This window comes from Lactuca serriola, chromosome 3 (assembly GCF_051521515.1).
Source record: "Lactuca serriola cultivar US96UC23 chromosome 3, Lser_US96UC23_V15, whole genome shotgun sequence".
In the NCBI taxonomy this organism is placed as follows: domain Eukaryota; kingdom Viridiplantae; phylum Streptophyta; class Magnoliopsida; order Asterales; family Asteraceae; genus Lactuca; species Lactuca serriola.
In genome coordinates, this window is record NC_136410.1 from 259,336,980 (window position 1) to 259,345,419 (window position 8,440).

The following is an 8,440-nucleotide window of genomic DNA, read 5'->3' on the forward strand; positions in this document are numbered from 1 at the left end:
CATAAATTTATTATGTTTAAACATCAATCAGTCAACCAAATTACCCCAATTACCCATTCCCGTTATCCTTACGTTACGTCCCTAAAACAACTATCACAAGGAACCTAGCCTAAGGATTTTCATTAGGGGTGACAACATTGCTTTCTCAGCAATTTATCTCAAATAAAACAAACACCGAGGTGACAACATTGTTTTCCTTCAACAATTTATGTCAAATAGGCACGAAGTCACATTGTCGCCAAGATTTATCTAATCGGCACGACGTCACATCGTCACCAAGATTTACTCAATAGGAACTAACAACATCGATCCCCACATACTAACTTTATACAGTGATCTTACTAGATCTAACCTAAAGAATCGATATGAACAACTAACTAACTAAACTGCTTCAGAAATCCTCTAGCAGTAAACAAGGATCGATAAAGATATTGAATGAATGGACTAAGTTTAACTACGAACCTTTGTTCGTAAAAGAAAGAACCACAAGACAATTAAGTCAGGGTGTAGTTATCAATGCCTAGGCTGTGGTCTGAATATCGTGAGGTATATAACCCCCAGACGCACCCTATCCAGCATCGAACTTTGCCTAGGCTGTGGTCTAAATATCGTGAGATATATAACCCCCAGACGCACCCTATCCGGCAATGGAAACACTAACTAATGCCTAGGTTGTGGTCTGAATATCGTAAGGTATATAACCCCCAGACTCACCCCTATCCGGCATCGGAAATGAAAACACTAACTAATGCCTAGGCTGTGGTCTGAACCCCCAGACTCACCCCTATCCGGCATCGAAAAGGAAAACACTGACTCATGAAGCTCGTCCGATCACTTCACAAAAGAAACGAAGACTCCAAATCTCTTCAAAATAAAAGCATAGGGAAAATACTAATAAAGTACTCCCGTACGCTCCCGTACCCCGACACGTAATAGTGTCAAAAAGAAGAATTTACGGATGAACAGATAGTTCAAAAACTCCTAAGGAACATATAGTTCAAGAACACTTTATGAACATATAGTTCAAACATATGTACCGATTACGAGTCTACTAACGTTCCACTGGACTATCTAAAATAGTCTGTGGCCGTTGTCTATACTCTGTTAGATGACTAGATCATCTTAAACATCGATACCTCTCATCACTTTATTTTATCACACACCAACTAACTACCCATGTTCTACCCAACATATTTGTAAATAAAAATATATATATACAGTTTAAAACTTGTATAGAATATCAACACAACAGTCACCTCAAATAAACAATTAACATATTTACACGTAACACGTATTTTAAGGTAAATACTTCATATCTATGTGTAAATTGAAAGTGAATATACACTCACTTGATTTGATGATAATCGGGCAGCAATTCGTTTCCTAAAACGATCGTTTTTAATAAAACCGGGAGTTTTATTAAGAAACCGGGCTCTGCAAAAGGTCGGGCTTCGAAACCGAAAAGATAAATTTTCCGGGCTTCTCGGGCACTTCGTGGAGTATTCCGGGCTTTACAATCGATACCGGGGCTTTGCGGGATGTTAAGGTGAAGAAAATATGAAGAAAGGGGTGAAAAATGGCAAATTTCCAAAGTTACCCGAGAAGGCTCGCAGCCTTCTATTTATAGGGAAGACCTTCTGATCGGACGGTCAGGAGTCTTCTGATCCGACGGCTGAGAAGGCTCGCAGAGGGGGAGGCTCGCATGAGGGCTGCGCGTGCGAAGGAGCTGTTGGCGGCCTGTGATTGGACCGAAGTTCGGATCCGATGAAGGAAGCACGTGGCTTCTGCGAGGGCTCGGACACGAGGGAGAAGGCACGCGTCGGATCTTCACTGGACCACTTCGGATAGGGCCATGTGCTCGGATGACTCAGCAGCTTCGGTGACTCAGCAGGACACGTGTCACATGCGAGGCGAGGGTGACGTGGCAAAGTGTGACTACGCGAAATTTCTCGGTTTTCGCGCCAAAACTTCTAAAATCCATAACTTTCGCATACAAGCTCCGTTTTTGACGTTCTTTATATGCACGCGTAGCTAAAATTACGATCTACAACTTCCGTTTAGACTTCGTCGGCTAATTTTGACTTTAAATTTTATATTATTATTTTTAACAGACCGGGACAGGAAATCCGTTAAAAATTCATAACTTCTTCATCCGACGTCCGTTTTCGTCAGACTTTTTACCGTTGTGCTCCTAATGACGAGACCTTCAATTCTCGTTTAGGTTGTGTCGGCTAAAAATCGCTCGATCTAAAATTCGAGTTTTTAGCTGTCTGCTGTTACGCTGAAACTTTGAAAAATCATAACTTCCTCATACGAAGTCAGATTTGGGCGTTCTTTTTATCGAACTTCTCGGTTTAACGAATACTATGACTTTCGTTTAGATTACTAAGGCTAAAAAGTAGTTTATCAAAAACTCACTTTTTACGACATTCAGCACCGTGCCGGTTTTGTTGCGAAACTTCGACAGGTCATAACTTCTTCGCTATAACTCGGATTTTGGTATTCTTTATATCCCCGAAATCCTTGTTTCGACCACTACAGCTTTATGTAAAGATATCGGGCTTATCTCACACTTTAATTTTGACGCTTATTTTTATTTTTAATTAATTAAACCCTAATAATTAAGCATAAAACACATAATTCACATAAAATTCACATAATTTCTTTTCATTTCTTCTAAATGAGTTACAAAGGTTAACCTAGACCATTATGTCAATATTAATGCCTAGCCTAGAAACACGGGCGTTACACATAGAGCCGGAGTACATAGCATAGTTCCTAATGACCTACTATGATAAGTCTATCCCTAACCGTGATGAGCTGCGTCGGGAGGTGGTGCCGAGGTCATATGCCGAAATGTTGCGCCAGTAACTGCGCCATCTCTGCCATGTCTCCAATAACCTCATCCCTCTCATGCTCTGCTCGCACTGCCCGAGCTTCCATAGCATACAGCTGTTGTTGCAGTGCGGCGATCTCAGCTTCGAGGGAACGGTTCTCTCTTGGGGGGTTCACTGGTGGAGCGGGGTGATCTGGTTGTGCTTCGTTCTCGCATGGCGGGACGGGGTCCTGGTCCCCGACCTGACCTTCCTCGTCGTCGTCGTCGATCTCTCCAAATTCGTAGTCAGTGTCTACGTATTCGTCGGGTCCGACGTCGTGCGCTTCCCCTGGATTCTCTCCCAGTTCATCCTCAAGCATCCCGTGAGCTACTAGGACCTGATGAAACTGGATACCCTGCTGCTCTTCCTCAGGCTCCTCCTCCTCTAGCCACCCGTTGTTTCCCTGATTAGGGAAATAGGGGTCTCCAGGGTGATGAAAACCAGCCATGCTGTCTGCGCGAGTATGTAATTATGCTAACATTATTCCTAGGATGCTATGACTATTGTACGGACTAAACAAGCGTTCTCTTTTTAGTGATAAAGGGTATAGTTTTAGGTTCCCTAGCTATCCCGATCTCATCAAGACGTGTGTTAGTTTTACTTTGGAGAGAATGTAGTTGATCAGGCTACATTCACTCCTTGGTATCACTAAGAACAGTCCCAAGTTAACCGAGATACCAGCATTATTGTGTTTGATTCGGCGTTATGTTCTTATTCCTAATGCAAGCAAGCGTGTTTTATTTAGTTGTTTTGTTCAGAGTTATGTTAGTCCCTCTTTTTGGTTTATAGTTGCATATCAATGTGTGGCTCGACATGCTAGTTCACTATAAACAAAGCTCTGATACCAACCTGTCACACCCCCGAACCAGGCGGCGGAAACGTTCGGGAGCTGTCGTGACTCAATTGAATACCATAACATTGAATATATATGAAACGTAACAACATTCGTCACCATGCATTAATATAATACAACCAATAAAGTTTACATGAAGTACATTGTTTAAACATTACATTCCCAAAAATAAATTGTTCGGTTCGTTAATAAGTAAACTGCAAGCCATCACTGAGTACATTTTCCTTGAATTCACTGGTTACCTGAGAATACAAGTATTTTGAAAAACGTCAACATGTGAAATGTTGGTGAGTTCATAAGCGGTATTTGAAAAACCATGTTTCGTATCGTTTGCAAACCACCAGAAAATCCGATATTTTCTGAAAAGAAAAGCTTTTGAAAACGTTTGTGAAGATCCATAGGTATGCTTGTTTGTTTCTATACTTGTAAAAAAAATTGTTCATTAAATTTGTATACATTTCGAATCCGTATGTATTGAAAAACCCTAGGAAAACCCGATGTTTTCCTAATTCTTTGAATTCCATGAAGTTACATTGAAACCATTGCAAAGCGTGTAGTATCAATCCCAGGCGACGTTGGATTATTTTTGAGCATGATTAATTGCTACAAACACGCGTTACACAAACGACCAGTTTATAGCTATACTAACGATCCCGTAGGCGTCGTCCGTACTAATCACGTTATCCAACCGCCCTGACTACGTGTAATCCCACATCCGAAGAGAAAGAGGACACGAAGACCCCGATGACTCCATTAACCGGTTAGGGATAAAAAAAATGTACGAGGGGTCCCTGACCCGCCTCGCATGAAATATCGACTTTACTAGCAATACCAAAGGACCCTTGGGGACCAATAGTATACAAGCCATTGAAAGTCCTTTTACGTTGTGTTAGATCGGTAAAACCCAACACTTCGTAAGGTAGAGGTCTTCGGGCCTTAAGATCAGGTCAGTGGGCTAGCTAGGCCCAACAAGCAATATTTTACACTTTGGGGCCCAAAGATGGTGCGTAGACGTCTGTGCACACTCGCATGTATATTGAATTCCCAAACGTTACTTGTATGAATCGTAGTATCGTCGTGTTAGTAGTTTCGGATTTTTATTGGTTCGAGACCGAACCAATTCGTTTAACAACGACTTTTGGTATTGTTGTGTATTGTATTTCGTCGATAGTCGCGGTGCCATTATTTGATCAAATTGTGTGTATTGAATTAGCCTTGGAAGTTTTCTGTTTTCAGCCCCTCATTGTTTGTAAAATTTACTTTTTCAACCCTTTAATTAAATAACTTTCCGGTTTGGTCCATAAATCATTTTTCTTGACATTTTAACACCAAAAATTATTGAAATTAATATTTTTCAGCATATTTTTCATTGAAAACAGTTTAAGTCCCTGAAAACGCAGTTTTCTCGGTTATAACACCTCTTTTTCGCAATTTTGACAATTTTGGCCCAAATTGGAAAATTTTTGCAACTTTGGTCCTTTTTAAATTTAAAAAGCATTTCAAACCTTTGGAAAGGACTTGGAACACTAATAGTCCACTGTTTTAAAGAAAAGCACAGTTTTGGCCCTCCAAAACAGAAAATTTCGCATAATGGGCCTTATTGGGCCGAAATTGTCATTTTTAGCCCATTAAGCTTGAAATTTATGTTTTTAATCCTCCAACAAGCATATTTTCAGAAAATACATTATGGAAACTGTTTTGGCTCATCTACCCCATCAGATTTCGAAATATTTCAATTTGGGCCCTATAACTTTATATTTTTAGCATTTTATGTCCAAAAATTGAGTTTTTAGCCCAAAGAAAATGTTACTAAGCCATTTAGCTATTTTTCTTGGAACACTTTGTATGTAGGAATATACTTGATGCTAGTATCATTTAACATAAGGTATATCTCAGTTTTGAGGGGTTTTATGGCTAGATCCAACATTATAACACACAAAAAACACACATATAAGCATGGAAATCATACAAGGCATACAAAACACATATAGATCTACACTTTCACTTGTATTCCCCCCCCCCCCACAAAACTCATAAAAACAGAAAATAGGGGGTATGAAGCTCACCTTGTTTGAAGCTTTCGGTTTTGGAGAGAAGATGGAAGAGAAATGAAGTGATTTTCGGCCCTAGCACCTTTCCTTGGTAGATCTCGAGTTTGGTGACTTCTAAGGTGCATGATCACAAGTTGGAATAGATTTAGAAGAGATTTTTGATGGAATGAAGTAGCTAGATCATGGATATAAGTAAAAACTTACCTAAGATGATGATTATCTTGAAAGATCCACTTGAAGCTTCCTAAATTTTCGAGATTTTTGAGTGGAGAGGGAGGAGTGTTCTTGAGGGAGTTTGAGAGATTTTTGTGAATGTGTGTGTGTTTGCATATGGCCGAGAGCAAGAGAGAGAGGAAGAAGAAGTGATATTTGAGGTGATGTTTGCATGGAGGTATGAGTTTCTTGCATGGAAGTCCTTTGGTTAATAGTGAGGTGGCAAGCAAATAGTCAACTCTTCCATTTCTTCTTGGACTTGGGCCTTGGGCCGAGAGTTTAGAAGGGAAAAGGAAAAATTTGGGCTTTTTGCCCTAAGCCCAATATTAGAGTTTGTTTGGGTATGTTTTAAGCCTAAAAGAATGTGGTAGGATTTTTACATTTTTGTTGGACTAGTTTAGGTTATTCATGGATCAAAGCTTTTAATTCATTTCATTCTAGGCTCAATATGGCCCAAAATGTTGAAATAAATTAATGTGGGTCCAATTAGAGCCCAATTAAGGGTTCTAAGCCCATGATAGTCAAATTGGAAGCTTATTGGTCCATTTGGATCCAATAAGGGAGTTCTAGTCCAAGGTGGACCTAAATAAGAACTTCTAGGGTTTCCAATTGTTTGATGACTATTTGTAGTACTTGTATAATGTATTTGATTGAAGTTTTTGATGTCATAATCATAGGTGTCACACATGTTCTTATGTTTTTGATTTACATTAACTTGAGTGTATAGATTACATGACACAAAATTTCCAGTTGTGACACTTCTCTGATGCATCTCTTCTTCTTTTAACCTTTGGTCTACCTGGCATTCTTCTCTTTATTGGTGGAAGAGGTGGTATGAAGTCAGTAGGTGGCCACATGTTGCTACCATTCATCCCCTGAATTAGATACTTATAGGTGTTCTTGTAGACTGCTCCATAGATCATTGTATCAACATAACCACCAACATCTCTATTGAGGAATGATATAGTTGCAACTGAATGCACACATCCATACCCATTAAGTTGCCACACTCTACAAGTGCAAGTCTTCTTGTCTAGGTCAACATCATAGGACCCATCCATGTTTCTTGTGTCAAATTGGTTTAGACCACTTGGTAAAACCTGCCAATACCTAGTGTAGACATAACATAAGTAATTATATTAATTTATGAGTTTAGAGATTAGAAAGTACCTTTGTGCTTTTTTTAATTGATTCAGAAGGAGTGTAATTGTTGGGCAAGGCTTGTAATCAGACCATGAACTACCTTTAATCTTTAAATTGTATATTCTCTCCATAACATACAATCTAATCTCCTCTAACATGGTGATGATTGGCTTTTTCCTAGCATCGATTATCACACTGTTGAAGCTCTCAGATAACCCATTCTCCACTGCATCACACATCTTTCCCTCTTGAAAAAATGCTCTACTCCAAGATTTGGGGTTTGTGTGTATAAGATAAGCAAATGCTGCAGGGTTAAGCACTTCAATCTCTTTCATGGCAGCATTGAATAAAGGCTCAGTGGATGCCTTGCTTGCCTTCCAAAACATGTTTTCATAATGCACACCACTGAATCTTTTCCTAAAGTTGGCAACAATATGCCTTGCACACTGCCTATGTTCAGCAATAAGCAACATTTCCTTCACAAACTCTAACATCCCCTGTGCAACAATGGTAACAAATTATATAAAGGGTATGAAACTAGAATTTATTAAATTAGGAAGTAAAAATACTAACCTTATGCTGATCTAACATTAATGTTATACCAAAACCATAATTCAGTTGCAATTCATCTCTAAGTTTTTCCAAAAACCATTTCCAATTTTCTTTGTTCTCTACACAGACAAATACCCATGCAATTGGAAATATGTGATTATTGGCATCTCTTCCTACAACAGATATGAGCTCACCACTACATAAGCCCTTTAAGAAACATCCATCCAAATTTATAACCCTTCTACAACTCCTTCTCCACCCTTGCTTAAGCCCATCAAAACACAAGTAAAGTTTGCTAAAATAATTCTTACCATCTGGCATAGAATTCACATCAATTTTGATTGTTGATCCTAGATTTGATCTTCTAATCTCCTCACCATATGAACACAAACTTTGCATAGTGCTCCACTAGTGTTCCTTCAATCAGTTCAATTGCATACTTCTTTGCTCTTCTACACTGTCCCATACTCACATTTATACCAAATTTCTGTTTAACCTCATCCTTAAGTAGCCTCACACTAACCTTTTGTTTCTGTAAGAATTATGTTGTGTAATGGGTACCTATCCATGAATAACTGACAATTGAACCTAACTTGAAGTTTCTTGCACAACTATGCTCATTTATAAGACTTTTTATCTGGAAAGACTTTTCCTCATTCATCCAAGAAACTCACATCCTAAACTTGCACTGCCCAGAACAACATTTCACTAACAGCCTCCTACTATCATTTTTTTGTAACACAATTGATAAC